Genomic DNA, 19,004 nt, shown 5'->3' with positions numbered 1-19,004 from the left:
GAGCAGCAAGGTTTGGCCCGCGCACAAGTCCCACAGGACTGCACAAAGGAGCGCACATCCCGTGACAAAGAAGGCCACCAAAATGACCTACTAACCAAATCTCTGGTACCAAAAATCCCAGGATGGCCAGCCAACACAGAACAGTGAACCTCAGAAATCACTTTGCTAGTCCATCTATCAGGAACAAACAGTTTCCCCACTGGACAGCGGTCAGGTTTATCAGCCTGAAATTCCTGAAGAACCCGTCGTAAATCAGGGGAGATGGCAGAAAGAGTCACCCCCTCCTTCAGAATGCCGACCGGCTCAAGGACCCCAGGGGAATCAGGCAAAAAACTCCTAGAGAGGGCATCAGCCTTAACATTCTTAGAACCCGGAAGATACGAGACAACAAAATCAAAACGGGAGAAAAACAGGGACCATCGGGCCTGTCTAGGATTCAGCCGTTTGGCAGACTCGAGGTAAATCAGATTCTTATGATCGGTCAAGACCACAATACGGTGCTTGGCCCCCTCAAGCCAATGTCGCCACTCCTCAAATGCCCACTTCACAGCCAACAACTCACGATTACTGACATCATAATTGCATTCCGCAGGCGAAAATTTTCGAGAGAAGAAGGCACACGGTTTCATCAAGGAACCATCAGAATTCCTCTGAGACAAAACGGCCCCTGCCCCAATCTCAGAAGCGTCAACCTCAACCTGAAAAGGAAGAGAAACATCCGGCTGATGCAACACAGGGGCAGAAGTAAATCGGCGTTTAAGTTCCTGAAAGGCAGAAACGGCCGCAGAGGACCAATTCGTCACAACAGCGCCTTTCTTCGTCAAATCAGTCAGGGGTTTAACCACACTGGAGAAGTTGGCAATGAAACGGCGATAAAAATTAGCAAAGCCCAAAAATTTCTGAAGGCTCTTCACGGATGTGGGCTGGATCCAATCATGAATGGCCTGAACCTTAACCGGATCCATTTCTATAGATGAGGGAAAAAAAATTAAGCACAAAAAAGAAACCCTCTGTACTCCAAAGAGGCACTTAGACCCCTTCACAAACAAGGCATTATCACGAAGGATCTGAAATACCATCCTGACTTGTTTCACATGAGACTCCCAATCATCCAAAAAAATTAAAATATCATCCAAATACACAATCATGAATTTATCAAGATAATTCCGAAATATATCATGCATGAAGGACTGAAACACAGATGGAGCATTAGAGAGTCCGAATGGCATCACAAGATATTCAAAATGGCCCTCGGGCATATTGAACGCAGTTTTCCATTCGTCGCCCTGCTTAATACGAACAAGATTATATGCCCCTCGAAGGTCAATCTTAGTAAACCAACTAGCACCCTTAATCCTGGCAAACAAATCAGAGAGCAAAGGCAAAGGGTATTGGAATTTGACCGTGATCTTATTCAAGAGGCGATAATCAATACAGGGTCTCAAAGAGCCATCCTTCTTGGCAACAAAAAAGAAACCTGCTCCCAATGGAGAAGAAGATGGCCGAATATGCCCCTTCTCCAAAGACTCCTTAACATAACTCCGCATGGCGGCATGTTCTGGCACAGACAGGTTGAAAAGTCGACCCTTAGGGAACTTACAGCCTGGAATCAAGTCAATAGCACAATCACAGTCCCTATGCGGTGGAAGGGAACTGGACTTGTGCTCATCAAAGACATCCTGGAAATCTGACAAAAACTCAGGAACTTCAGAAGAGGGGGAGGAGGAAATTGACATCAAAGAGACGTCATCATGAAACCCCTGACAACCCCAACTAGTCACAGACATAGATTTCCAATCCAACACCAGATTATGCACCTGTAACCATGGAAACCCCAGCACAATAACATCATGCAGATTATGCAACACCAGAAAAGACAATCTTCCTGATGGGCTGGCGCCATGCACATGGTTAACTGTGTCCAAAACTGAGGTTTATTTTTAGCCAATGGTGTAGCATCAATGCCCCTCAAAGGGATAGGACTCTGCGAAGGCTGTAAGGGAAACCCACAACGTCTGGCAAATTCTAAGTCCATTAAATTTAAAGCGGCGCCTGAATCCACAAATGCCATGACAGAAAATGACGATAATGAGCAGATCAGGGTCACAGATAACAGAAATTTAGATTGTACAGTACTGATGGTCACAGAACTAGCGATTCTCTTGACACACTTAGGGCACTCAGAAATAACATGAGCAGAAACACCGCAGTAAAAACACAACCCATTCTGATGTCTGAATCCTTGTCGTTCAGCTCTAGACACAATCCTATCACATTGCATAGGCTCAGGACTCCGCTCGGAAGACAACGCCATAGTGTGCACAACTCTGCGCTCACGCAAGCGCCGATCAATTTGAATGGCCAGAGACATAGAATCACTCAAACCAGCAGGCGTGGGGAACCCCACCATAACATCTTTAACGGATTCAGAAAGACCCTTTCTGAAAATTGCCACCAAAGCATCCTCATTCCATTTAGTCAAGACAGACCATTTTCTAAATTTCTGGCAATATGATTCTACCGCTTCTTGACCCTGACACAGGGCCAACAAGGTTTTCTCAGCATGCTCTACAGACTTAGGTTCATCATACAATAACCCAAGCGCCAGAAAAAAGGCGTCTACATTAAGCAACGCCGGATTCCCAGGTTCCAGGGCAAATGCCCAATCCTGGGGGTCGCCACGCAACAGAGATATGACAATTTTAACCTGCTGGATGGGATCACCAGAGGAACGGGGCTTCAGAGCAAAAAACAGTTTACAGTTATTTTTAAAGCTCAGAAATTTAGACCTGTCCCCAAAAAACAGATCAGGAGTTGGAATTCTAGGCTCTAAAGCTGGAGTCTGAACGGTATAATCAGAAATACCCTGTACTCTAGCAGCAAGTTGATCCACACGAGAAGCAAGTCCCTGAACATCCATGTCAGTGCCAAACTCCTGAACCACCCAGAGGTAAAGAGGGGAAAAAAAACACAACAGAGTACAGAAAAAAAAATGGCTCAGCACTTTCTTTCCCTTCTTCTGAGATGCAGTTAACTCATTGTTGGCCAGTTGTACTGTTATGATATGGTGGCCCAGGAGTAGCATAGGACGTACTCTGGAGAAGGTGGTATCTATACTGACCGCGGACCCTGAACTTAACACCGCAACTAGAAGTAGCCGTGGGATGTACCTACTGATCCTAGACACCTCGACACAGCCGGAGGACTAATTAACCCTATAGATAGAAAAGGGAAAACTATCTCGCCTCAGAGAAAATTCCCAAAGGATAGGCAGCCGCCCACAAATATTGACTGTGAGAGGAGAGGAAAAAACATACACAGACTGAAAACAGAATTTAGCAAAGGAGGCCAATCTAGCTAAATAGGAAAGATAGGACAGAGAACTATGCGGTCAGTATTAAAATACTAGGAAATATCCACCACAGAAAATACAAAAGACTCCACATCTAACTAAAGATATGGAGGGTATATCTGTCTCTCCAGAGATTCCAGCTTGACTGCATAAATCCTTACACAGATTAAGCTGGACAAGAAAAAACATGAAATGCACTAAACAATGAGGCCCACAACATGTGGGCTGCAAAACAAGCAGAGCTTATCTTGGTGAAAAGACCAGGAAGCAGGAGAAACCATGAAGGGATATGAATCCTCCAGAATACAATGGACAACTGGCACTGACTGAAGGGTGAGGCCAGACTAAATAGCCCAGTCCAGAGTGGACACACCTGATAACTGCTGTGAAGGACAGACAGCAGCGCTACCACTTATAACCACCGGAGGGAGCCCAAGAACAGAATTCACAACACTTATGTACAAGAAATTAACTACTATAATACTGTCCCTATGTACAAGTATATAAATACTATAATACTGCTCCTATGTACAAGAATATAACTACTGTAATACTGATCCTATGTACAAGAATATAATTATTATAGTACTGCCCCATGTGCAAGAATATGACTACTATAATACTGCCTCCTATGTACAAGAATATAACTACTATAATACTGCTCCTAAGTACAGGAATATAACTACTATAATACTGCCTCCTATGAGCAAGAATATAACTACTATAATACTGCCTCTATGTACTGGAATATAACTACTATAATACTGCCCCTATGCACAAGAATATAACTACTATAATACTGCCCCTACATACAAGAGTATAACAACTATAATACTGCTCCTATAAATAAATAATCTTTATTTTTATATAGTGCTAACATATTCCGCAGCGCTTTACAGTTTGCACACATTATCGTCGCTGTCCCCCTTGGGGCTCACAATCTAAATTCCCTATCAGTATGTCTTTGGAATGTGTGAGGAAACCGGAGTACCCGGAGGAAACCCACGCAAACACGGAGAGAACATACAAACTTTTTGCAGATGTTGTCCTTAGTGGGGCTTGAACCCAGGACTCCAGCGCTGCAAGGTTACTGTGCTAACCACTGCACCACTATGTACAAGAATATATCTACTGTAATAATGCCCCTATGTATAAGAATATAACAACTATCATACTGCTCCAATGTACAAGAATATAACTACTCTAATACTGCTCCTGTGTACAAGAATATAATTAATATAATACTGCCTCCTATGTACAAGAATATAACTACTGTAATACTGCCCCTATGTATAAGAATATAACTACTATAATATTTCCTCTATGTACTGGAATATATCTACTATAATACTGCCCCTATGTATAAGAATATAACTACTATAATACTGCCCCATGTACAAGAATATGACTACTATAATACTGCCTCCTATGTACAAGAATATAACTACTATAATACTGCTAATATGTACAAGAATATAATTATTATAATACAGCCCCTATGTACAAGAATATAACTACTATAATACTGCTCCTATGTACAAGAATATAACTACTATAATACTGCCCCCTATGTGCAAGAATATAACTACTATAACACTGCCCTCTAAGTACAAGAATATAACTACTATAATACTGCCCCTATGTACAAGAATATAACTACTGTAATACTGCACCAATGTATAAGAATATAACTACTATAATACTGCTCCAATGTACAAGTATATAACTACTATAGTACTGCCTCCTACGTACAAGATTATAACTACTATAATACTGCCTTTTTTGAGCAAGAATATAACTACTGTAATACTGCTCCTATGTACAAGAATATAATTATTATAATACTGCCCCTATGTACAAGAATGTAACTGCTATAATACTGCCCCTATGTACAAGAATAAAACTACTATAATACTTCCTCTATGTACTGGAATATAACTACTATAATACTGCCTCTATGTACTGGAATATAACTATTATAATGCTGCTCTTATGTACAAGAATATAACTACTATAATACTGCCCCTTTGTACAAGAATATAACTACTATACTTCCTCTATGTACTGGAATATAACTACTATAATACTGCTCCTATGTACAAGAATATGACTACTGTAATACTACCCCCATGTACAAGAATATAACTACTATAATACTGCCCTCTATGTACAAGAATATCTATATATATAATTGTCTAAGGGTTTTTCCGTCTGTCTGTCTGTCTGTCTGTCTTTCTTTCTGTCTGTCTGTCTGTCTGTCTGTCTGTCCTGGAAATCCCGCGTCTCTGATTGGTCGAGGCCTGGAGGCCTCGACCAATCAGCGACGGGCACAGCATGGCGACGATGATGTCATAATGGAAATCCCACGTCTCTGATTGGTCGAGGCCTCCAGGCCTCGACCAATCAGCGACGGGCACAGTATCGACGTACATGTCATAATGGTTGCCATGGCGACGATGATGTCATAAAGGTTGCCTCGACCAATCAGCGACAGGCACAGTCTGCCGCGAATTCTGGAATCATCATTGTCCATATACTACGGGGACATGCATATTCTAGAATACCCGATGCATTAGAATCGGGCCACAGTCTAGTAACTACTATAATACTGCTCCCTATGTACAAGAATATAACTACTATGATACTGTCTCTATGTACTAAAAAATATAACTGTCATAATACTGCTCCTATGTACAAGGATATAACTACTATAACACTGCTCCTATGTACTAGAATATAACTACTATAATACTGCTCCTATGTACAAGAATATACCTACTGTAATACTGATCCTATGTATAAGAATATAACTACTATAATACTGCTCCAATGTACAAGTATATAACTACTATAGTACTGCCTCCTACGTACAAGATTATAACTACTATAATACTGCCTTTTTTGAGCAAGAATATAACTACTGTAATACTGCTCCTATGTACAAGAATATAATTATTATAATACTGCCCCTATGTACAAGAATGTAACTGCTATAATACTGCCCCTATGTACAAGAATAAAACTACTATAATACTTCCTCTATGTACTGGAATATAACTACTATAATACTGCCTCTATCTACTGGAATATAACTATTATAATACTGCTCTTATGTACAAGAATATAACTACTATAATACTTCCCCTTTGTACAAGAATATAACTACTATACTTCCTCTATGTACTGGAATATAACTACTATAATACTGCTCCTATGTACAAGAATATGACTACTGTAATACTACCCCCATGTACAAGAATATAACTACTATAATACTGCCCTCTATGTACAAGAATATAACTACTATAATACTGCTCCCTATGTACAAGAATATAACTACTATGATACTGTCTCTATGTACTAAAAAATATAACTGTCATAATACTGCTCCTATGTACAAGGATATAACTACTATAACACTGCTCCTATGTACTAGAATATAACTACTATAATACTGCTCCTATGTACAAGAATATAACTACTGTAATACTGATCCTATGTACAAGAATATAATTATTATAATACTGCCCCATGTACAAGAATATGACTACTATAATACTGCCTCCTATGTACAAGAATATAACTACTATAATACTGCTCCTAAGTACAGGAGTATAACTACTATAATACTGCCCCCTATGTGCAAGAATATAACTACTATAATACTGCCCTCTATGTACAAGAATATAACTACTATAATACTGCTCCAATGTACAAGTATATAACTACTGTAATACTGCTCTTGTGTACAAGAATATAATTAATTTAATACTGCCCTCTTTGTACAAGAATATGACTACTATAGTACTGCCTCCTATGTACAAGATTATAACTACTATAATACTGCCTTTTTTGAGCAAGAATATAACTACTGTAATACTGCTCCTATGTACAAGAATATAATTATTATAATACTGCCCCTATGTACAAGAATGTAACTGCTATAATACTGTCTCTATGTACAAGAATATAACTACTATAATACTTCCTCTATGTACTGGAATATAACTACTATAATACTGCCTCTATGTACTGGAACATAACTATTATAATACTGCTCCTATGTACAACGATATAACTACTCTAATACTGCTCCTATGTACAAGAATACAACTACTATAATACTGCTCCCTATGTACAAGAATATAACTACTATGATACTGCCTCTATGTACTAAAAAATATAACTGTTATAATACTGCTCCTATGTACAAGGATATAACTACTATTATACTGCTCCTATGTACTAGAATATAACTACTATAATACTGATCCTATGTACAAGAATATAACTACTGTAAGGCTACTTTCAGACATAGCGCATTTTTGAGCGCTATTTTGCGGGCGCTTTTCAAAAATGCGCAATGTCATTTTCGTCTGCCGGCAAAGTGAATGAGAAATTCACTTTGCCGTTCAGACACACCGCAAAAAAACGCGGTGCTTTTGTCTGCAAACACGCCGGCGTAAAAAGAATTGACATGTCAATTCTTTACGCAGCGGCGTGTCTGCGTATCCCCATAGGGCCCCATATTACCGTCCACACACAGCGCCTTTGTCCTGGGTGTCGGCGTCTTTGTACAGAGGGGTTGACACCCAGGACCGGACGTGATGTCGGACAGGAAGAGGGAAGCCCCCGCCCCCCAGTGAAGCAGCATGGAGTCCTTCAACAGAATGAGCATAAACGTGGGGCTGCTGATCGATTTGGTATGTGTGTGTGTGTGTGTGTGTGTGCGTGTGTGTGTGTGTGTGTGTGTGTGTGTGTCCCCATGCGACGCTAGTGCCACCATTGTGCTAAGTCGCCGTATGGGACTACTACTCCCATCCGGTATTAGGATGGGAGAGTTGTCCCTGTGTCCGGCGACTTAGCACAATTGTAAAGTTACACAAAACACCTACACACAATACACATACATGACACACAGTACAGTACATACAACACATAACATAGAGTATATACTCACCAACAGCACACTTGTAGGCGAAGCCCTCGATCCTCCAGGAAAAAATCCAAAAATAATAAACCAAATTCATACTCCCTGTCCGCAGAATCCATAAAACGAGTGTCCCACGCCGATCGGCTGCTCTCCGGCGATACACTGCCAGGAGCGAAGCTCCTAGCAGTGTATCGCGTACTGTCCCGGAGTTCAATGGCTCCGGCGTCTCGGTTAACAGCAGTACAGCTGCGTTGAACTTTCCCACGCAGCACTGCCGTTAAGCGAGAGTGCCGGGGTCAATGACCGCCGGTAAACTCGCTCGCGCATGCGCAGTGACACACCGACAGGAACTATGGCTCCTGTCAGTGTGTTGCTGCAGCCGTGGAGAGCAGACATATCTCTGGATGTGTCTGTTCTCCATGGAAAATCTTGATACGTGGCACTTAAATACGTGGCAATTAAATACGTGACACGTGGCACTTATACGTGATACGTGTCACTTAAATACGTGGCACTGAAATACGTGATACGTGGCACTTTGATACGTGGCACGTGTCACTTAAATACGTGGCACGTGGCACTGAAATATGTGGCACGTGGCACTTTGATACGTGGCACGTGGCACTTTGATACGTGGCACTGAAATACGTGGCACGTGGCCCTGAAATACGTGGCCCTGAAATATGTGGCACGTGGCACTTTGATACGTGGCACTTTGATACGTGGCACGTGGCACTGAAATATGTGGCACTTTGATACGTGGCACGTGGCACTGAAATACGTGGCACGTGGCACTGAAATACGTGATACGTGGCACTGAAATACGTGGCACGTGGCACTGAAATACGTGGCACTGAAATACGTGGCACTGAAATATGTGGCACTGAAATACGTGGCACTGAAATACGTGATACGTGGCAAAGAAATACGTGGCACTTAAATACGTGGCACTTAAATACGTGGCACTTAAATACGTGGCACTTAGGCTATGTTCACATTTGCGTTGTGCGCCGCATGCGTCCTTTTTTTGATTGATTTTGGACGCAGCAAAAATGCAACTTGCTGCGTCCTCTGCGGCCGGATGCGTGCGCTGCAGTGACGCATGCGGCGCAAAACGCAAGTGCGACGCATGTCCATGCGCCCCCATGTTAAATATAGGGGCGCATGACGCATGCGGCGCCCGACGCTGCGGCGCAGACCGCAAATGTGAACGTAGACTTAAATAGCTGGATAGAGCTGGATCCGCGGGCTGTGATCTGGCCTACGCTCAGCACTCTGCGGAGCGCTGTCATTCAAAACACGTCCACTCATTTTGGTGTTTAGTCCCAAAATGGAGGATGGAAGAAGAAAAGGGTTGGACAAGGAAATGACATCATTTCTTTTTTTTTTTCCCCCACTGCAGTTAAAGCTTTATTTGTGTCAAACACAGACAATCTGCAGAGAAAACTGCATAAAAAACCGCACTAAAAACCGCATCAAAAACCGCATCAAAAACGCACCAAAAACGCACCTGCGTTTTCTGCCAAGAGCTGCGGTTTTTGTCCTGAAAAAAAAGGATTGAAATCAGGATCATGTGAACATACCCTTACCGTACAGGGTTACGAGGGGGGGCGTCTGACTGACGCCTGCCCTAGTAACCTGGGGTTAGTGACAGTGGGGTTAGTAAACCCCAGCTGATGTCTGTTCCGCTTGCTGAGGCGTCTTTGGCTCAAGGCCATTGCAGCTGGCAGAATCGACATGATGTTAACTCCAGTGTGTATTGTATTCTGAGTCATAAAGATAGGAAATGACCTCAATGACTCTTTTTTTTTTTCCCCTTTTTTTTTTTTTCAAACAAACTTTATTTTCAGTACACAATGCTGAAAAAAACGCAGCTGCAAAAACGCAGCAAAAAACGCTGTGTGTGAAAGCAGCTGCGTTTTTTGCCTGCGTAAAAAAACGCAGGTAAAGCAGCAGCAAAATACACGCGCGTAAAAATACGCAGCAAATACGCTGTGTGTGAAAGTAGCCTAATACTGATCCTATGTACAAGAATATAATTATTATAATACTGCCCCATGTACAAGAATATGACTACTATAATACTGCCTCCTATATACAAGAATATAACTACTATAATACTGCTAATATGTACAAGAATATAATTATTATAATACAGCCCCTATGTACAAGAATATAACTACTTTAATACTGCTCTCATGTACAGGAATATAACTACTATAATACTGCCCCCTATTTGCAAGAATATAACTACTATAATACTGCCCTCTATGAACAAGAATATAACTACTATAATATTGCCCTTATGTACAAGAATATAACTACTGTAATACTGCCCCTATGTATAAGAATATAACTACTATAATACTGCTCCAATGTACAAGTATATAACTACTGTAATACTGCTTTTGTGTACAAGAATATAATTAATATAATACTGCCCTCTTTGTGCAATAATATGACTACTATAATACTGCCTCCTATGTACAAGATTATAACTACTAAAATACTGCCCTTATGTACAAAAATGTAACTGCTATAATACTGCCCCTATGTACAAGAATATAACTACTATAATACTTCCTCTATGTGCTGGAATATAACTACTATAATACTCCCTCTATGTACTACTGGAATATAACTATTATAATACTGCTCCTATGTACAAGGATATAACTACTATAATACTGCTCCTATGTACAAGAATATAACTACTATAATACTGATCATATGTACAAGAATATAACTACTGTAATACTGATCCTATGTACAAGAATATAATTATTATAATACTGCCCCATGTACAAGAATGTGACTACTATAATACTGCCTCCTATATACAAGAATATAACTAATATAATAATACTGCTAATATGTACAAGAATATAATTATTATAATACAGCCCCTATGTACAAGAATATAACTACTTTAATACTGCTCTCATGTACAGGAATATAACTACTATAATACTGCCCCCTATTTGCAAGAATATAACTACTATAATACTGCCCTCTATGTACAAGAATATAACTACTATAATATTGCCCCTATGTACAAGAATATAACTACTGTAATACTGCCCCTATGTATAAGAATATAACTACTATAATACTGCTCCAATGTACAAGTATATAACTACTGTAATACTGCTCTTGTGTAAAAGAATATAATTAATATAATACTGCCCTCTTTGTGCAAGAATATGACTACTATAATACTGCCTCCTATGTACAAGATTATAACTACTAAAATACTGCCCTTATGTACAAAAATGTAACTGCTATAATACTGCCCCTATGTACAAGACTATAACTACTATAATACTTCCTCTATGTACTGGAATATAACTACTATAATACTGCCTCTATGTACTGGAATATAACTATTATAATACTGCTCCTATGTACAAGGATATAACTACTATAATACTGCTCCTATGTACAAGAATATAACTACTATAATACTGCTCCTATGTACAAGAATATAACTACTGTAATACTGCTCCTATGTACAAGAATATAATTATTATAATACTGCCCCATGTACAAGAATATGACCACTATAATACTGCCTCCTATGTACAAGAATATAACTATTATAATACTGCCTTCTATGAGCAAGAATATAACTACTATAATACTACCTCTATGTACTGGAATATAACTACTATAATACTGCCCCTATGTACAAGAATATAACTACTGTAATACTGCCCCCTATGTGCAAGAATATAACTACTATAATACTGCCCTCTATGTACAAGAATATAACTACTATAATACTGCCCTCTATGTACAAGAATATAACTACTATAATACTGCTCCCTATGTACAAGAATATAACTACTATAATACTGCCTCTATGTACTAAAAAATATAACTGTTATAATACTGCTCCTATGTACTAGGATATAACTACTATAATACTGCTCCTATGTACTTGAATATAACTACTATAATACTGCTCCTATATTCAAGAATATAACTACTATAATACTGCCTCCTATGTACAAGAATATAACTACTATAATACCGCTAATATGTACAAGAATATAATTATTATAATACAGCCCCTATGTACAAGAATATAACTACTATAATACTGCTCCTATGTACAAGAATATAATTATTATAATACTGCCCCTATGTACAAGAATATAACTACTGTAATACTGCCCCTATGTATAAGAATATAACTACTATAATACTGCTCCAATGTACAAGTATATAACTACTGTAATACTGCTCTTGTGTACAAGAATATAATTAATATAATACTGCCCTCTTTGTACAAGAATATGACTACTATAATACTGCCTCCTATGTACAAGATTATAACTACTATAATACTGCCTTTTATGAGCAAGAATATAACTACTGTAATACTGCTCCTATGTACAAGAATATAATTATTATAATACTGCTGTCATGTCGGACGCTGTTCAGACCAGGTCGTTCGACAGACAGCGGTAATTCCGCTTTTGACCACTATTTGCTCATTGGCGTCGGCTAGATTTTATCTAGCTGTTCCGGGGTTAATTTACCTGATCCTCGGATTGGAAGCTGGGCCATGCCCGTTGCCTTTAAATAGCTCTCCTGATCATTGGGCGTCGCCGATTATAGCTTCTGTCTTGTGCGTTGTTATGTCGGTCTGGAGTGGAGAGCTGGTTGCTGGAGAGTCGTTGCTGGTGGTGTATTTTCCTTTGTCTTATTTACTCCTTCCTATATTTGTATTTAATTTGCCCTGCACATTTATAGTGTATTCCTGAGTGTCTGCGGTGTGGTGTATATTTTCCTTTATCCTTGTCTGTGTTAACTGTGGGTATTGGTGAATTACATCTTCACTGGGTGGTGGACAGAGGTTTTCAGCCTAGGGTTGAAACAGGAGACAGGGCGAGGGTCGAGGCCTGGACATGCACACATATCAGTGTAAACTCCAGGTAGAGGGTCAGTCAGGATTTCCCTAGTCTGAGGGAAATTGCAGGGGCCCGGGTTATTAGCTCTCGCTCACCGAGTCTCCCCGTGATTTGTGTTTGTCATGGATCCCATGACTTCCATAACTCGCCAGTTGGAGGCGCTGTCCTACAGGTCACTGAGTTGAGGGGGGCAGTACAGCAACAGGGACTAGCAGTATCTAATGTGCAAACTGGAGCGACAGGAAGAGTTGCTGAGCCTAAATTTCCTTTGCCTGAAAAATTTGCTGGGGAACACAGTAAATTTGTTTCTTTTCGTGAAGCTTGCAAACTATATTTCCGTATGCGCCCGATCTTCTCGGGTAATGAGGCTCAGCGTGTGGGCCTGGTGTTGTCATTGTTAAGCGGGGATCCCCAAGCATGGGCATTTTCTTTGCCATCTGATTCTGCTGCATTTGACTCTGTGGAGAGTTTTTTTTCCTCTCTTGGGAAAATCTACGATGAACCTGACAGAATGGCTCTAGCAGAATCTAAGATACGCACTATTCACCAGGGGGAGCGAGTTGCAGAGGATTACTGTTCTGAATTTCGTTGCTGGGCGATCGATACACAATGGAATGATCCAGCATTGTGGAGTCAGTTTATACATGGGATTTCTGGAAGGGTTAAAAAAGCCCTTCTGATGTACGAGACTCCTACTTCTCTAGATTCCGCTATGAGTCTGGTTGTCCGCATTGATCACCGTTTGCGTCAGGGGGAGCATGAAACGCCTCCTGTGGTTGAAGGTTTAGGTTCACGTGAGGTTGCTGCAGGTGAGCCCATGCAGCCTATGCAAATCGCAGGGGTGTCACATGTTAAGCATGGAGTCCCTGAGCTCAGGAAGCAGGGAGCCTGTTTTTACTGTGGTAAAACTGGTCAATATGTTAACATCTGTCCTCTGCTGTCTAAGAAAAACGCAACGGCGGAAAACTTCTAAGCTCAGAGGGTGTGGAGGAGACCAATCTGAGCTTATGTATATCCTCCATGGTGGTTTCTCAATGCATGCTCCCTGCTAAGGTTTTTATCGCTGGCAGTGACCTGCCAATTACTGTTTTTGTGGATAGTGGTTCAGCCACAAATCTCATTGATGAGGAGTTTGCGCGCACAGCAGGTTTTAGGATTGAAAAACTGTCTCATCCTATCCGCGTGGTCACCATCAATGCTGCTCCTCTCTCTCAGGGGGAGATTACTGAATTTGTGGCTGAGGTGAAACTCCACATTGGAGTTCTACATTCCGAGCGGGTTACATGTAAGGTGCTCAGGAATCTTCCTGCTCAGGTGGTTTGGGGTTTTCCTTGGTTGTCTATGCACAACCCGGTGTAGCGTGGCTAAAGGGTGTCTAATCGACGGGAAATATGTGTCGCATAGATGGCTTGCTGCTGTGATGTAACCATAGCTACCTATGTCTGTCAGGACCTGTGGTGATGTCAGACCACATGGCTAATCATGTGATGGGTTACTGGGTGTGATTAGCTCTATATAAGACAGGCTAATGCTTAACACTAGAGATATGTGTGGAGCTGCTAGCCTCCAGAGTGTGTTAAAGTTCCAGGTCTGAGCCTGAAAGACTGGAAACTTTGTTTTTCCTTTTCCTGAACTAAAGGCTATTTGTTTGCTGTTATTTTGCCACGTGGTTTATGATGTAATAAACCTATGAACTTTTAAAGGAACGTGCCTCCTGAAGTGTCAGCCATCGCACCTGAGTGAGTGAAATCCCTACAATTGGTGGTAGACGTGCGGGCAGCGTTCCCAGCGGAGACGAAAAGTCTGTTATTGAATGTCCTGGGTCAAGTCTGTTGTAAGCCAGTCGGGGAAAATGGAGGAACTGCTGAAACACTTGGTCCAGTTGCAGTCACAGCAGGAGCAACGGCAGCAAGAGACCAACAGGCTGTTGATGCAGCAGATACAACAGAGCCAGCAGCAGATACAACAGAGCCAGCAGGAGCAAAGGCAGAGCCAGCAGGAGCAACGGCAGCAGATGCAACAGAACCAGCAGGATCAACGGCAGCAGATGCAGCTTCTGGCAACCGCCATCCAGGGCAAGATGAGTGCCCCAACCCCAGGTTTGGCTGATGACACCCACGTCCGGAAGACGGTAAGACGCGCATTGCAGAAAATGACCCCCGGGATGATGTTGAGGCCTTCCTGACGGTGTTTGAGAGGGTCGCTGAGAGGGAAAAACTCCCGCCAGAGCAGTGGGCAGAGGTACTGGCGCCATACCTGACAGGAGAACCCCAGAAGGCATACTATGATTTGACCTTTCAGGATGCCAAAGAGTATCACAAATTGGAAGCCAAGGTTCTAGCACGTTTGGGGGTGACACTGACTGTTAGGGCACAGCGAGTTGACTCCTGGGCTTATCACCGGGACAAACCGCCTCGCTCCCAAATGTTTGACCTGTTGCACCTGGTCCAGAAATGGCTGCAGCCAGAGTCCTCTACGCCTGCACAGATGGTAGAACGAGTGATGATGGATCGGTTTGTGCATTCCCTCCCGAGGTCCATACAGACTTGGGTTGCCCAGGGTGATCCCCAGAATGCCGACGAACTGATCGGACTGGTCGAGAGATACCAAGGGTTGGAAGGCTCCTCCGGGAGACAACCCATGCCGTACTGGGGGTCCCAGAAGGGAGCGGAGTCCCAAAAAGGGGTGCTGCGTCCAAGGTCACAAAGGGTGGGGGAGGTGGTGCCAAGGTCCCTACGGGTGATATTATTTGTTGGAGGTGCCACGGGCCAGGACATATAGCTGCCCGTTGTTCCCAGACCACTGAGCAGATGGACTGCAGCATGGGACGCCGTTGTTCATGCTATGCGTATCCAGTCTGCAGTGTGAACTCTCCGCCCAACGAGGGACCTCAAGCGTGTCCCGTAAAGGTGAACGGTCGAGCAGTAACGGCACTGTTAGACTCGGGGAGCCTAGTGACCCTGGTGAGGGCCACTTTTCCTCTCCACCTGCTCCCGGGAAAGAAGGTCGGAGTGCGGTGCATCCATGGTGATGCAAAGGATTACCCTGTGGCCAGGGTGGACATTGAAACGGCATGTGGCACTGAGTCCCACATAGTCGGCGTCGTGCAGGACTTGTTGCACCCTATAATTATTGGCCGGGATTTCTGTTTGTTTTGGGATTTGTGGGGAAAAGGTTCTGAGCTCCCTAGCAAGAGTAGGGAACCAGTGAACCCTGGAAGGGTGTCACCACACCCAGAGACAGATGGGTTTCCTTTTTGTGTGCTGGTTGGGGATGAGGAGGAAGTGTCCCCTGCATCTGACACTATGGAGTTAGAGGTAACCGGTGAAAATTTTGGGACTGCCCAACATAGGGACCCCACTCTGAGGGAAGCCTTTAATAATGTCACAGTTATTGACGGGGTGGTACAGGAGCCGGGGGCAGACACAAGGTTTCCCCATTTTCTGATGAGTGGGGAGTTGTTGTACCGGGTCACAAAAATAAGGGAGGAGTTGGTAGAGCAGTTGGTAGTGCCGGGTCCATATAGACGGAAGGTGTTGGACATGGCCCATTCACACATCTTGGGTGGACACCTAGGGGTGGAAAAAACGCAGGAACGGGTTGTGCAGAGATTCTATTGGCCTGGGTGTCACCGAGAAATAGTGAACTATTGCAGGTCCTGCCCTACATGTCAGCTAACTGCTCCCACTCCTCATTTCCAGAACCCACTTGTGCCACTGCCCATTATTGAGGTACCGTTCGAGAGAATTGCCATGGACTTGGTTGGTCCCTTAGTTAAATCAGCCCGGGGCCATCAGTATATATTAGTCATCCTGGACTATGCCACACGCTATCCTGAGGCAATTCCCTTGAGAAATTCTTCCTCGAAGAGTATAACCCGCGAGTTGGTCCATGTCTTTTCCCGGACAGGTCTGCCGAAGGAGATCCTGACTGACCAGGGGACACCTTTCATGAGCAAGGTGATGATGGAGTTATGCAAAGCCCTGAAAATCTCCCAGTTGAGGACCTCGGTGTACCATCCCCAGTCAGATGGTCTTGTTGAGAGATTTAACAAGACACTGAAGAGCATGCTGAGAAAAGCTTTAGAGAAAGACGGTAGAGACTGGGATTGTCTCTTACCCTATCTGATGTTTTCCATTCGTGAAGTTCCACAGGCCTCCACAGGGTTCTCACCGTTTGAGTTTCTATATGGCCGACATCCGCGAGGACTCCTGGATGTAGCCAAGGAAACCTGGGAAGCCAAAGCCACGCCCCACTTAGGTGGATGAGGGAAACGAAGGGTAGAAATGCTAGGGTCACCCGTTGGTTCTTAGCCCTGCAGGACTTCTGTTTCCATGTGGAACATAGGGCCGGAAAGCTGCATGGTAATGCTGATGCCCTGTCAAGAATCCCTTGTCTAGTGGGGGAAAGTGCCAAGCCCCACGGCTTTAGGCAGAGGAGGGAGGTATGTAGCGTGGCTAAAGGGTGTCTAATCGACGGGAGATATGTGTCGCATAGATGGCTTGCCGCTGTGATGTAACCATAGCTACCTATATGTCTGTCAGGACCTGTGGTGATGTCAGACCACATGGCTAATCATGTGATGGGTTACTGGGTGTGGTTAGCTCTATATAAGACAGGCTAATGCTTAACACTAGAGATATGTGTGGAGCTGCTAGCCTCCAGAGTGTGTTAAAGTTCCAGGTCTGAGCCTGAAAGACTGGACACTTTGTTTTTCCTTTTCCTGAACAAAAGGCTATTTGTTTGCTGTTATTTTGCCACGTGGTTTATGATGTAATAAACCTATGAACTTTTAAAGGAACGTGCCTCCTGAAGTGTCAGCCATCGCACCTGAGTGAGTGAAATCCCTACACCGGTAATTGACTGGAAAACTCAGGACATAATTCAGTGGAGCGAGTTCTGCCAGGAGAATTGCCTGGCCACATGTGTGGCTGCGGTGACTTCAAGCGTTCCGGAGTCACTTCTGGATTTTGTGGATGTGTTCTCTGAGAAGGGTTGTTCAGAGTTGCCGCCACATCGTCCCTATGACTGTTCTATCAGGTTTAAACCAGGGGCCAAATTACCTAAAGCAAGGATGTTTAACATCTCCGGTCCGGAGAGACAAGCCTTAAAAGATTACATTGCTGAAAGCTTGAGCAAAGGGCACATCAGGCCGTCATCCTCGCCGGTGGCAGCAGGGTTCTTCTTCGTGAAGAAGAAAGATGGCGGATTACGCCCGTGTTTGGATTTCAGGGAGTTGAACCAGATTACGGTTCATGATCCATACCCTATGCCACTGATACCAGATTTGTTCAACCATGTGGCAGGTGCTAAGTGATTTACCAAGCTGGACCTCAGGGGGGCGTACAACCTCATAAGAGTCCGTCAAGGTGATGAGTGGACGTCTTTTAATACCCCTGAGGGTCATTTTGAAAATTTGGTGATGCCATTTGGGTTGACTAACGCACCTGCAGTGTTCCAACATTTCATCAATGATGTGTTCTCGCATGTTTTGGGAAAATTCGTTATCGTGTACCTAGATGACATTCTCATATATTCTTGTGACCGTGATGCTCATTTAGATCATGTCAGGCAGGTGTTACAGCTTCTCAGAGAGAATAAGCTGTATGCTAAACTTGAGAAATGTGTATTTTCTGTTCAAGAGTTGCCTTTCTTGGGTTATATTGTGTCCGCTTCTGGTTTTAAAATGGACGCCGCTAAGGTGCAAGCGGTGCTGCATTGGGAACGTCCTGATAACCTGAAAGCACTTCAGCGGTTCCTTGGGTTTTCTAACTACTATAGGAAATTTATCAAGGATTTTTCC

Source organism: Ranitomeya variabilis, chromosome 2 (genome assembly GCF_051348905.1).
Source record: "Ranitomeya variabilis isolate aRanVar5 chromosome 2, aRanVar5.hap1, whole genome shotgun sequence".
Lineage (NCBI taxonomy): Eukaryota > Metazoa > Chordata > Amphibia > Anura > Dendrobatidae > Ranitomeya > Ranitomeya variabilis.
This window is presented reverse-complemented; position numbering follows the sequence as displayed.